The following is a 14149-nucleotide window of genomic DNA, read 5'->3' as shown; positions in this document are numbered from 1 at the left end:
AAGTGCACAAACTGCAGTTAGTGGAGAGAATGCCAGAGATTGAAACAACATCTGAAAGTCAGAGTCTCTGCCTTTGATCTTTGTTTTCAAAGACCAGCTCAGCTCTGCAGTACCAAGTTGAGAGCACACGTGGGAGGAACTTTTCCCTGCATCATTCTAGAAAGCCTTCTAACAGGGATAGACACAGATCCAAAGGTGTCTCTCTCTGCTGCACACACTCTCCGAGCAAGACCACCCAGTACCCTTCCTTCTCTTGAGATAACTGGGCCTGTAGACTCTGGCTGAAAAATCTAAATCAGGGATCAGAAAGATTAGCTGTGCTCTGGTTCCAGACAATGGAGATCCTCAGAGCTTGCTGATGGCCAGCATAGCCTGGTAGGCAAGCTCCAGGTTCCAGTGGGATGTCATGTCTCAAAAAATATGGCAGAGAATGACTAAGGAAGACACCCAAGGTTGACCTCTAGCCTCCACATTCACAAATACACACACACACACACACACACACACACACGCCAGACAAACATCAGGGTCTGAAAGTCTGTAACTTAAGAAGTATAAAATGGAATGAAACTTGAAGACGATGCTCTGGTCCCAGAGAAGGGATACAGGAGTTCAGCAAAGACAAATAGAAGATGACTGATGGATGGTTTCCTTCAGTCGGTCTAAATGCTTGCTATAATGTAAATAGCAATTTCTAAAAGTCTTTGTCACCCCTTTTCTCAGATGATGCATGAGGGAAGGACTTAAATTATCAATCCTAGAACCCTGGCTTCCCAGTGGGACTCTCGTGTAAAACTTTAAACCCACCCTACAAGATGAAGACTCAGCTTAGATCCAGGAAATGTTGGTGTCTGTGACATCTGCGGCCTCCTCAATTACAGACTGGCTGCACAAACACCTTTCTGGACCATATTTTTACAGTGGCCACTACCATATATAATTCACTGCTAGGATATAGTCACTGACAGTGCCACTCCTGGAGGCACCTCTAAATTTAAAGACCTTTTTTTTCTTGTCATGAATGGGATTTGATGACTGGTGACAACGTTGACTCAGCACAAGCGATGCACATGGTGGAGAATGGAGGGATGCAGACAAAACTGCCAGACCTGGAGGAGTTCTCCCATACGTGGTACCTGTGGGGATGGCAGATTTCTTTTCCTGTAGCTATGACAAAATGCCCTGATCAAAGTGTCGTAAGAAGAGAGGGCTCATATCTGCTCACAGTTGAAGGTACAGTCATAGTAGGAAGTCCAAAATCAATGACAAAGAGCAATAAATCTTTGCCTACTGTTCTTCAGTTTACTTCCTCTCTCTCTCTCTCTCTCTCTCTATATATATATATATATATATATATATATATATATATATATATATATATATATATATATCAGGATCCTGTCCAGGTAAGGGTCCTGCCCACTATTAACATGGGTCTTCCCATGTCTATTAGTGAAACCAAAATAATCTCTCACAGGCATGTCCAAGGCTTGTCCCTCAGGTGATTCTAGATTTCATCAGGTTTGCAACACTAACTTTTACAGCTTTGTAGTGTTAGAGAGGTCCCTTTGCAAATGAGAACCTCATTTCCTCATGGGTAAAATTAAATGTTAATGGTTTAAGGCAGGGAAACATGGGAAACACCCCAGCAACCCAAGACTCCCTTTGGCATGGCTACCCAGACACCCTTTTCTGAACCATGCTCTTAGTAACCTGTCAGCAACACGGACCCCACACGTGCATGGAGCTGTGTGCACACTTCAAACTACAGAGTTAACCCTCCCTTTAGCAGTCTCGATAATTCCCCTTTCTATCCACACGTTCCCGGTCATGTCAGATGCTGATACAGCCTGAACTGTTTTGGGGTGTGTACAGAAAAGACAAACTGTGTCCTCTGAGTGAGCCTTCAGAAGGAATCTCCTATGTGACATCTTGTACCTATGCATAAGTGGACCTGTATATGATATAAAATCATATGGATCATAGGTAAGGACATGTGCAGTAGAGAAAAGCTTATCTAATGTGATTCTGTCAATCAAAACAGAACCACCCAAGCTATCAGATCTTCATTGTTTTGGAACCACAAAAGGAAACCCTGAGCAAGAACAAGGATCCTTAAAAATGCTCACGTGGCCCGCTCTCTTTTGGCAGTGTATTCAAAAAAATTGTACTCCATTACTTTATTTTCTTTTCCTGGGTGAGTTTTTCCCAAGTCTTTAAATAAAACACCCAATTAGGGACCACACATTCCTGCAAGCCTTGTCACGAGATGAGATACCCTCAAACTCCTTGAGGAAGGAACTTCGTGCTATTCATGGTCACAGCACTACTCTTCAATGGCTGTAGGCACAGGAAGGTGATGCAATATTTATGAGCATGTGCAGAGCACCTAACTTCCCATGAGCACTAAGTATGTGCTCATCCCAGTGCCTGGAAAAGAAGGCAAATCCCAGCAACTCCATCTGAAGCGTGCGTGTGGGAGAAACGCAGAGAATGTTGGTGCGGACTCTCCTCCTAGGCCAGACTCTGTCATGAGAAATCATTGAAGGTCTGAAATGTGGCATGCAGATGGAGTGAACACACCAGAAACAAGGTGACAGCAGCCACAGGAAGAGACTCGCCACATGGACACACCCCGGACAATGTTCAGACATGGCTTAAGTCTTGGTACAGCAATTAGATTAAAATGTATTGAAGGGAGTCTACAGAGATGATTCAGTCAGTCAAGGTCTGCCAGATATACTTGAGAACCTGAGTTCAGATCTCCAGCATCCACATAAAGAGGGCATCACGGTGCCAGGGAGATACAGGGAGATAGCTCAGCAAGTAAAGGCACTGGTTATAAAGTCTGGCAACCTGAGTTCAACCCCCAGAGCCCACATGATGGAAGGAGGAAACAGATTGAGGAACTTTTCCTCTGATCTTTCCACATCACCACGGCATGTGCCCATGCTTCCTTAAACACAGATACATATGGAAAATATGTGATACACACACACAGGTAAATATGGAAAATAAAAGGAATAAAAGATGGGCAGAAAGGCATTGTCTATAATCCCAGTGACATAGAAGGTGGAAACAGGTAGAACCCCGGGACTTGCTGATGGCCAGCCAGTCTGGCTGACTTAAGAGCATATACAGACTGTGTCTTAAAGACATAAGGTGAAGAGTGAGTGAGGAAATGCCTTCAACCTCTGGCCTTCACACAATTGTGCACCCACATGCATGAATACAAATGTGCAAATTTATACCCATGTAAACACACAAACAAATATATGCACGAAACAAACACATATATATGTGCGCACACACAATGCTGATTGACTGAGCAGTGACTTGGCCAAGGAATTCAGTTGATCTAAACTCTGGATAAACAAGGCATGCATTGTGCTTACATGAGACTTCTGTGTGCCTCACTTTATGTGGCAGACTGGGAAACCTTCAGTGTCGTCTTTGGTGAGAAACTGGAGCTCAGAAAGGGTGCAGAGCTAGTGGGCCGCACAACCCAGGACTGAATCGGGAGTTATACTTTGCCAAACTTTTCTTGTTGCAACAACAAAATTCCTGCCACAAGCATCTTGGGGAAAGGAGGGCTTATTTGTTCAGTGTTTGAAGGTGTAGTTGTCATATGGGGAATGCATGGTTCTAGGAGCATAAAAAAAGTGTACTGTCTCAAAGCCACAATCCAGAAGCAGGGAAACGTGGATGCTGGCACTCAGCTCACTTCCTTCTTTTGATTCCTTCTGGCATACCAGCCTGTGGGATGGTGTTGCCATTCTCAGGGTAGGTTTGCTTATTCACTTAAACCTTTCTGTAAATAAACTCATAGATGTACCTAAAGGTGTGTTTTCAATAAGTTTGGAGAGAAGATGAACTGTCAACAGTGTGGATCCAGGAGGAAGTGCATCTGTGTAATAGAGCCATCCTTTTCCCTTTCTGCTTAGTGGCAACGTGAGGTGGCTTTCTGCCAGCTGCGGCTACTGCTGCCTCTTCAGTGGCAGAGATGTTGTAGAGAAAGTCAATATTGGAAAGGAGACACTGTCTACCTAAAAGCATATCTGAGCAGAGGGTCTATCTCATACACAAGCCAGGAGGACAGTTTGAAAGGGCACTCTTGTAAATCTGGAAGAATCCAATAAGAAGCATTTTTTAATCCAGTGACTCACCTGTCAATCAAATATAGGTCTGCTTTCTAGAAAGATAGATGTGGCAATCCAGGGCTGCTATTGTGAGGGTGTCAAGAGGGGAGAATATGTTCTGTAAGGAAGAGATGCAAAACTGAGAGCCAGAATGCCATGAATGATGAATCTTGGGGGACAAGGATTCTTTCTTCCTGGAGGGACGGGTGAGTGACACCCATACTACCGTGGCTAAGGCAAGACAGCATGTGTCCTGATATTATGACATAAAATACAGACATAAAAATGTCATACAAACATTTTGGGCCAAGACTGAAATGAACACAAAAAGGTTACCACTGACAATCTAGATATAAAAATAGCAATCTGCAATATAATTATAAATAAAATGGCCATTGACTTTTACAATGCCTATATATATTTATGTAATGTCAAGCTTACACATCACCAATCTTTATATCAACTTTTATACTATCATTCTGAGAAAAATACTGTATTTCCTGGAGGACTTTTCTTCTTCTTCTCCTTCTTCTTCTTCTTCCTCCTCCTCCTCCTCCTCCTCCTTCTTCTTCTTCTTCTCTTCCTCCTCCTCCTCCTCCTCCTCCTTCTTCTTCTTCTCTTCCTCCTCCTCCTTCTTCTTCTCTTCCTCCTCCTCCTCCTTCTTCTTCTCTTTCTCCTCCTCCTCCTCCTTCTCCTACTTTTCCTCCTCCTCTTCATCTTCTTAAAAATAATAGGGAGACTGTGGTCATAAACACCACTCAAATGTATAGCTCTCAGCTCCGTATGTGCCAACGGATGCATTCTGTGTATATAAACATGTTAATAAGGACATAATTAACTCACTGGAGTTGACAGAAAGAGCCAGAGCAGCATTGCCTGCCAGAGTGACCTTCAGAAGAAGCAGGGTGCAATTCTACAGCATCACTCCTTCACTTCTCCCATCCAAACTAAGAAATGTTGAAAGAAGAAAGAGCCATCCTCACCATCCCCTAGAGGATTGCTCAGCACACAGAATATACAGTCGAGAGTCGCTGAATTCCAGCCTCATCGCCTACTAGTTGAGTCTGTGAATTTTCAAAGGTTCACAGTTTACTTCCTGGTCACCAGCTGGGACAGGTAATATTGACTGTCAACTTGAGAGGATCTAGAACCACCTAGGAATCACACCTCTGGATGTGTCTGTGAGGAAGTGTCTAGACTGAGTTAAATTCTGGAGTGGAAATGTTACAAGGAGCCCACCAGAGATGGCTACTCACACACAATTTACAGCTATTGACGGTCCCAACTGACTGGAACGACACTTGGGTGTTCAGGGAGCTGTCTATACCATCAATAGTGACAGCCGTCCTGAAGAACGGCATCCTGCAAGCAAACTGGGCCTGGGTGGGACTGCTATAAACACTGTCACTGCCATTTATGAGTTGTGTGATGACAAGCGTGACACTTAAGGTCTCTGGGACATGCTTCGCTGCAGCCCTTCAGGATTAGCACTCATCCATATACCGGCATGGTGTGGATGACGTGGGCAGTGCCACCTTACTAGTTTGGGCGCTGCACCCTCAACTCTCAGTGTTTCCTTCCACTCTAGGCCAGTACTCCAGCACCCCATCTTCCTTGGATGTGAAACACCAACTTGCTTTCTCCCCTCTGTCTCTGTCACAGTGCTCACAGGTGTCGTCCCCCTTCAGTCATGCCGACCTCACGTTTCCTTTGCTGGGACCACATAAAACTTAAGATTCTAGTTCACGGTCTCAAGAGTTTCAGCTCATCACGATGAGGAAGGCAGGGTGGGGCCACTGAGTCCATGGTGCTGGGACTTGGTGGTGGAGGCTATTCATGTCCCAATTGCCTGAGAAACTGAAAGAAAGGAAGAATTAGGGATGCCTGAGTATAACCTTCAAAGACCCACCCATTACTTCTAGCAGCTAGACCCTACCAACTGAAGGTTCTACAGCCTCTCAAGATAGCACTGTCCACTGGGAGTCAAATATCCAAAGGAGGAGGCAGTGGAAGACCGTCCAGATTCAAATCATGATGACTATCCCATAAGGAAATCAGTGTTAGGCACTGGGATGGGTTCTAGCACATGAGTGAGTAATTAATAACATTAGATATTTCTTTTCACGCTTACTCAGCATGTTGCTATTGAATGGATGAACCCAACAGAAAATATTGTTGCAATGAGGCACACATTGCCACAAGGGACAGCTTGGGGGCACAAGCAAGCTTCCGACCAACTGGCTTGCCAAGGCCCTTCCTGTCCCGGTCACTTTCCAATTTGCAGTCCTACAAATTGCCCAAGCATATCAGAACCAGAAAATATGACTCCGCCAAGCAGTTGCCTGTGCAGAGACTGATAGGACTGGGGAGTGCTGGAAACGGGACTGCCTTCCTACCAAGCCAAAGAAAGGTGTCCTGTGTGCACGTGGAAGGGGTGTTCAGATAGCAACCTGTGTTATCTCCTTCACGCAGGGTCTGTGGCAGGCCAGGCGCTGCTTTACTGATTCATTTTTGACATAAATCTGTTTTTTTCAAATTTGCCAACACATTCCAAAATAAAACTCCTTACTGGGCTGGGGAGATAACTTAGTCAGTGGAGAGCTTGCCACACATGCACAAGGACAGAAGTTCTGTCTCCCAGAACTACATAAATACATTCCTATAGTCCCAGAACTCTGAAAGGTCAGGGCAGGTCAATCCCTGGGGTTTGCTGGGCAGCCAGTCCAACTGAGTCCACCTACACATGCATGTGCACACATGTGAGCACACACCACATGCACACAGGCACGTGTGCACACACACACACACATGCTCACACACACGCACACACAAACACACACTTGCACACAGTAACATGCGCACGCACAAGGCACACACGCACTCACACACACACATATGCTCACACACACACACACAAGCACACACATGCACACAGGCACACAACTACGTACTGAGTTACTGATAGAAACTTCTACTGTGCAGTATCACTTCTGGGCTTCCACACCCACATCTTGGGCAGCAATTCATCATTTCCAGAATATTCTCTCCCACCTCAGAAGCAGGCAACAGGGCTGACTAACCCTGTCACTCACAGTGTAAGTGAAGGGGGAAGATGGCTTAAGATGATCTGATAGCGAGGGCAGAGTGGTATTATCAAGTCTGTTTTGAAGACAAGATCCAGGAGGGATTACTGAGTGCTGCCACCCCTGTGACAGGTTTGAGCGGGAAGAGTGCTGTTTCACAGACTCCAAGGGCAGGAAGAAGAGCACAGAGGTGGCTCAGTGGTTAAGAGCACTGGCTGCTCTTCCAGAGGTTCTGAGTTCAATTCCCAGCAACCACATGGTGGCTCACAGCCATCTGTAATGAGATCTGGTGCCCTCTTCTGGCCTGCAAGCAGACATGGAGGCAGAATGTTGTATACATAATAAATAAATAAAATCTTAAAAAAAAAAAAAAAAAAAAAAAAGAAGAAGAAGAGCGCCCAGAGCAGAAACTGGAGTCCCAGCTAGCTGGGGTGAGCCAGCGGAGGAAGTGAAATCGCAGTGTTTAGACAACGTGTCATGGATACTCGTGGGCACCTTTAGAAGTTGTTCTTCATTCTGATCAGGACAACCTTACAAAATCAGGGTTATAATGACCCTGTTCTGCCAGTGAGGAAACTGAGGCACTGGTGAGTCCCAAACCAAGCATCTAGGAAGTAAGAGATCAAGGTCTCATCCGGACACCAGGCCTTTGGGACCAAGAAGCTGAAAAGTGTAAAAAACCACGCATCTCTCAAAAGCCTTAAGATTACATGAATTTTACCTGTATGTTGATTTATCAGAGAAAAACCACAAATGTTTGAGGGAGGAGGGGTCCCTTACACTACTGTCTACATTTACAAATGCTTCCCGTTTGTTAATTTATTAATCTGGCAAAATTCCTGACAAATGCAACTTAAAGAAGAAAGGACTTACTTTGGCTCACGGGTTCAAGGTAGAGTCCACAGTGGTGGGGAAGTAAGAGCAACAGAAGCTGGAGGCAGCCGCTCACAGGGCACCCACAGCCAGAAAGCGGAGGGGGTGAACTCTGGCGCTCAGCTCACTTTCTCCTTGTTGCTCAGTCCAGTTCCCACCCATGGATGGGTGCCACCGACAGTAGGATGTATCTTCCCACTTCAGTTAACCTGATCAATAAAATCCTTTGAAGTAATGACCAGAGGATCATTTCTAGGTGACTTTAGATCCTGCCAAGTTGACGATTAATATTTATTATCACATGTATCCAAATATTATCAGAGACCAGATTCATCCATATCATGGCAGTGAACCCACGGGTCAACCCAAACATCCCTTGTTTCCCAGTCTCTGAGCCTTGGCCTCTGAGTGCTGTATTGAAAGCAACCACAGAAGCCTGGTTGGGGTTTGCCTTGTAAGGAGGTGGCACAGACTGCTCTTAAAATGGGTGTCCTGACTTCTGATTCTGAGAAACTTCAACCAAAAGGCTTTTTTCTCTGATTGGAATTCAGTGTTTTGTGTCATGCTTCCATATGGAGAATTCTGTCTGTCTGCAGTGCACAGAATGGGATGTGTCTGAGACCTTTTAGAAAAAAATAAAAAGAAGAAGCACCCCTCTCTGCTTTACAGCTAAGCTACAGTTAGAAGGGGCCCACTGGAGACAAACAAGCTCATCCCTGAGGAACATCTTGGAGTAATCATCAAAATCCAGTTTTCCTCTAGCTATGCATGGTCTGTCAGCTCACTGAAGATGTGCAGAGCCAGGAAGGCCTACAGGCTGTACACTTAAGTGGTACGTGTTGCTTCTTGTCGGAGGTATTTAACTCAGGAAACAACACTCCCAGCATCCTCTTCCTCCTCTCCATCATGTTACTTCTTAGACTGTGTCACAGATGGTACAGCTATTGATGGTGCAGCCTGCATCATCCCAGAGACACGGCAGACCATGGAAAACAAAGCCTTCTGGTAACCATGGTGCTAGCCTGACTAACAGGTTCCTTGGAACAGCAGAGCTTAAGACGGCCCTGACTGGGCCATTTTATGGTCATTGCCATGAAAGCTGCATGGGCATCTCTGACATCCACCCGGAGAGTAGGGGAGCTGAGTGTGTAACACGTGTGTGCACAGCATACATCTGGCTACATTCCAATGTAAACAGCAAAACAGGCCGCAAGCTGAATATACTTCCCTTTCTCTACTTGGGCTAGAATTAACATTTATCGAGTATTTACTCTGTGCTGGAGGACATTAAGATAATTCTTTTCCTTTCCTTTCTTTCTTATTTATTTTATTTGTTTGTTTGTTTATTTTTTCACATTACTGAGAATTGAACCACCCCCCCCCAACATACACACTAAGCAAGTGCTATACACTAAGCTACATCCCCAGACCACATTTTACTTTTTATTTTATTCAGTATCACAGACTGATGCACAGATCAGATGCACAGCCTGACCCTGAACTCACCCTGTAGGCCAGGAAGACCTTTACCTCTTCAGCCCCCAGCCACGACCTCCAAAGTATCCAGGATAACAGACCTGGCTGCAGTATTTCCAACTCCACAGTATTTCTAAAATCAAAATAAATAAATACTGTACATAGATAAGATGTAGGATTGTAGTCATTAATATGCATGATGCTTGTTATCAGCTTTTAGAGATAAAAATATTAAGAAATTGAAGTTTATGGAGAATATTCACATATGTGAGTTGGGCTATAGATCTAGAAGATGCTGATTCCAGAGTGTGGGGCTTTCACCACGTGACATGATCTGTCCACTCAGAGTGCTCTAATTAATGATTGAACAGATCACAGGTATATAGATTAAACAGACAGATAGACCAAAGGTGTAAAACATCGTGGTGTCTTCCTTTAGTAGGAGGGATAAATTATCTTGGGAAATGTGCAGAAAAGATACAAATACATGCAATATATACACGTCTGTTATGTATAAGTATATATATATATATATATACTTATACTTATAAAATATATATACTTATAAAATCAACAGTTAAATGAATATTGAGAGCTGACTATTTAGAATCCAGGCTTACTCACACTTGTGGCCCATGTGACTGTGAGCAGCTACCCTTTCTTCCCTATGTGAGAGTAATGAAAGTAAAATTCCCTTCCTTGTGTTTTGTGAGGATTCGGTGAGCTAGATTGGGAGATGCTACTGACGGGGCCTTGTTTCGTTATTTATAGGTTGTCTGTAGAGAGAAATAAGAAACCACTGGAGGTAAGGGCAGCATCCTCATGCCCTTTCCTCTGCTAGAACCACCTACCTCATCTTCTTGGCCACACCAACTCCCTGCTCCTTGAAGGAGAGTGGTTGTTGGGAGCAGTATCTCCTGGAGGAAGATAGCCCCACTCTCCCTGCTGACTGGGCTGAGAGGAGACTGAGAGGATTCTGTTCCTTAAACACCAGGCTGGTTCCCAGCTCTGAGTCACTCAGCGGAAGGTGGAGCAGAACATCCATCAGTAAAACAAACATCAAATAAATAACCGCAGAACCCCTTTTTGGCTTTCGACCCCAAGCCCACAGTGTTGCTCCCCACTCAGCGCTGTGTTCAGAATCACTCAGGGTTTTCGCCAAGCTTCTCTGTCAAAGGCACCTTGTCACCTTGACCTCATTAGTCTTCCAGCTGAGGAAATGCTAATTATAATGGCATAATTACTATGCTAGTAACACTTGAGACTTGTATCATTTATGTTATCCACTAACATCATGTGATGTTGGGATGTGCGCAGATGATGAAGCCCTTACCTATGACCAGGAAACTCCATGGACATCCTGAGAAAGAGATAGGACAGCAGAGATAATGGGGTCCACATGTTACAGAAAGAAGCGCTGTAGTGGGAGCTGCGGTGGGCTGCGTTCCAGCCACCCAGGCTCCCGGCTCCCGCATGGTTTCCCGCCACCCAGCTAGCTTATGCCCCAAAATAACAACACACAAGCTGTATTTTTTTAAACACTGCCTGGCCCATTTCTATTTATGTGTGTAGCACCTTGAGGTGCGCTTACCAGGAAGATTCTAGCCTATGTCCATCCTGGGTCGGAGCTTTATCGCGTCTGCTCTGGAGCACAGCGGCATGGTGTCTGCCCCAGAGAGAGAGCTAAGGTGTATGAGCTCACTTCCTCTTTCTCCCAGCATTTTGTTCTGTTTACTCCACCCACCTAAAGACTGGCCAATCAAATGGGCCAAGGCAGTTTCTTTATTAGTTAACCAATGACCTTCCTCCATCAAAGCGTGAATGAAGTCAGATCCTGCCATGCATGGATGTGTCACCTAAAAGCCATGTGTGGGAAACAGTCGTGTGACCTTTTCTCAGGAGAAGCAGACAAACGTCTACTCAGCTCCAAGCGAGGGCACTGGCCACAGACCAAAGAAACGTTTTCACCCAACACCAGCTCAGTGAATCAGTGAGTAGAACGGGGAACAGGTGACACACGGCGTCATTAGTGTAGAGGACCATGCATGAGAGCTGCCACCTTGCCAGTTTACAGACTGCTCAGCTGAGTGGGGCTCCTCCCCTCCAGGCTGTTACCTAGGGATGGGGTTCTCTGTATACTGTAAGTTTCGGGAACTTCCTGAGACTTGCCAGCAAGTTTGTACTTTGGGAACCTTGTGAGTTTTCTTTACTTTTGAATCTTACAGAGAGAGCCCTGCTCTGAAGGGGAATCTTTTTGTTCAGATTAAATAGCTCCAGTGCAGGAAATGCAGCAGCATTAGGAGGTGAAGACTACTGAGAGGTGTTTCAGCCAGGAGTGAGGTTAAGGGATTTGAGGCTGCCAGCACCATCTCTCTTACTTTTTCCTGTTTCCTGTTGCTATAACAGCAAGAAGACACTCGCCAGATGCCCGCACTCACCAGGTGCCCACACTCACCAGATGCCCGCACTCACCAAATGCCCGCACTCACCAGGTGCCCGCACTCACCATGTGTCCACACTCACCAGGTGCCCGCACTCACCAGGTGCCCGCACTCACCAGATGTCCACACTCACCAGGTGCCCGCACTCACCAGGTGCCCACATTTACCAGGCGCCCAAACTCAATAGGTGCTCACACTCACCAGGTGCCTGCACTCACCAGGTGTCAACATTTACCAGGTGCTCGCACTCACCAGGTGCCCACACTCACCAGATGTCCACACTTACCAGATACCCACACTCACCAGATGCCCACACTCACCAGATGCCCGCACTCACCAGATGCCTGCACTCACCAGGTGCCCGTACTCACCAGATGTCCACACTCACCAGGTGCCCACACTCACCAGGTGCCCGCACTCACCAGGTGCCCACATTTACCAGGTGCCCACACTCAATAGGTGCTCACACTCACCAGGTGCCTGCACTCACCAGGTGCCAACATTTACCAGGTGCTCGCACTCACCAGGTGCCCACACTCACCAGGTGCCTGCACTCACCAGGTGCCAACATTTACCAGGTGCTCGCACTCACCAGGTGCCCACACTCACCAGATGTCCGCACTTACCAGATGCCCACACTCACCATATGCCCGCACTCACCAGATGCCCGCACTTACGTGCTGTACTTTCCAGCCTGCAGAACTGGAAGAAATTAATTCTTTTTCTTTCTAAATTGCATGACCGTTGGTATTTTATTACAGAAGCACAGAGAAACCAACAGACCCATCAGGTAACCCCATGGCCAGCCCGTGATATAAGCTGAGCTGAAGAAAACACCTAAGTTCTACATCCACAGTTCCCTGTCCTGCAATAACAGGATAGCTGGGTTCCTGTGTTCACCTGCACAGGACCTGAGAGCTGTAACCACAACAGCACGAGAGCATGTGAGTACTAGTTGCCCATCTGCTGATGTGATACCATCCCCTGGAGAAAGGAACTTATTCCAGTTTAGAGTTCCAGGCAGTCAGGGGGTAGGGCATGGAAGCAGGAGAGGGAAACCAGCTAGGCAGGAAGCAGAGAATGAACAGGAACTAGACCTGGGCTATAAAACCTCAAGGTCCATCCTCAGTGGCCCACTTCCTCCAACAAATCCCCACCTCCTAAGATTTCTACAACCTCCTCAAACAGCACCGCCAGTGGGGACCAAGTGCTCAAACCCAGGACTCTATGGGGATTTCACAGCCAAACCAAACCACTGTGCTTCTCTGTGGTCATGGCACCTGGAAAACCAGTCATTCTCAACCTTCCTCACACTGTGACCTCTGACCTCAGCAAGTTGTCCTCTGACCTCTGCATGCACGCCTTAGGTCAGTGGTTCTCAACTTTCCTAATGCTACAACCCCTGAATACAGTCCTCCTGTTGTGGTGACCCCAGCCACACAATTATTTTGTTGCTACTTCATAACTGTAATCTTGGCTACTATTATAAGTTGTAATGTAAATATTTGTGTTTTCTGATGGTCTAAAATGACCCCCATGAAAAGGTCATTTGGCCCCAAGGTTGTAACCCACAAGTTGACACCCACCGTAGCAGAGGGCTTCTTATGTGATGGAGATTTGATGTATTTTTGAAATAAATAGAAAGAAGGAAGAAAAGAAGAGAAAGGGGGACAGAGGGAGGGAGGGAGGAAGGGAGGGAAAGAGAGAAAGATGAAGGGAGGGAGAAGAGGGAAGGAGGGAGAGAAGGAGAGAGAGAGGGAAGGAGGAAGGGAGGGAGGAGGGGGGAGGGAAGGAGGGTAGATAGACAGGCCCTGCTTGTAGGTGCTGAGTGATGAGGTGAGGTGCATCTCCCATGGGCACAGCCGCTCTTCCTTTCCTCAGCTGCGCAGCCCATGGAGAAGGTCCGTTTTGTGCCCCTTCAAAATGATGAAAAAGACCATTTCCTGAACCTAATGGAGTTCTCTTAGAATTTTATATGCACATTAATTGCTTTTAAAATTTTATCACAGGTTATTTCCTCTGCCTTTCCTTTCACAGCTAAAAAGAAGTAGAAAATTGGTCCCCAGCTCATGGTCCCAGAGGGTTTTCTGTTCTTTGCTCTATAAATTCAGTTTCCGTTGGAAAGGAATATGAGAAA

This window comes from Chionomys nivalis, chromosome 5, assembly GCF_950005125.1.
Source record: "Chionomys nivalis chromosome 5, mChiNiv1.1, whole genome shotgun sequence".
In the NCBI taxonomy this organism is placed as follows: domain Eukaryota; kingdom Metazoa; phylum Chordata; class Mammalia; order Rodentia; family Cricetidae; genus Chionomys; species Chionomys nivalis.
The sequence above is the reverse complement of the archived record's forward strand: the minus strand, read 5'-3'. Positions refer to the sequence as shown.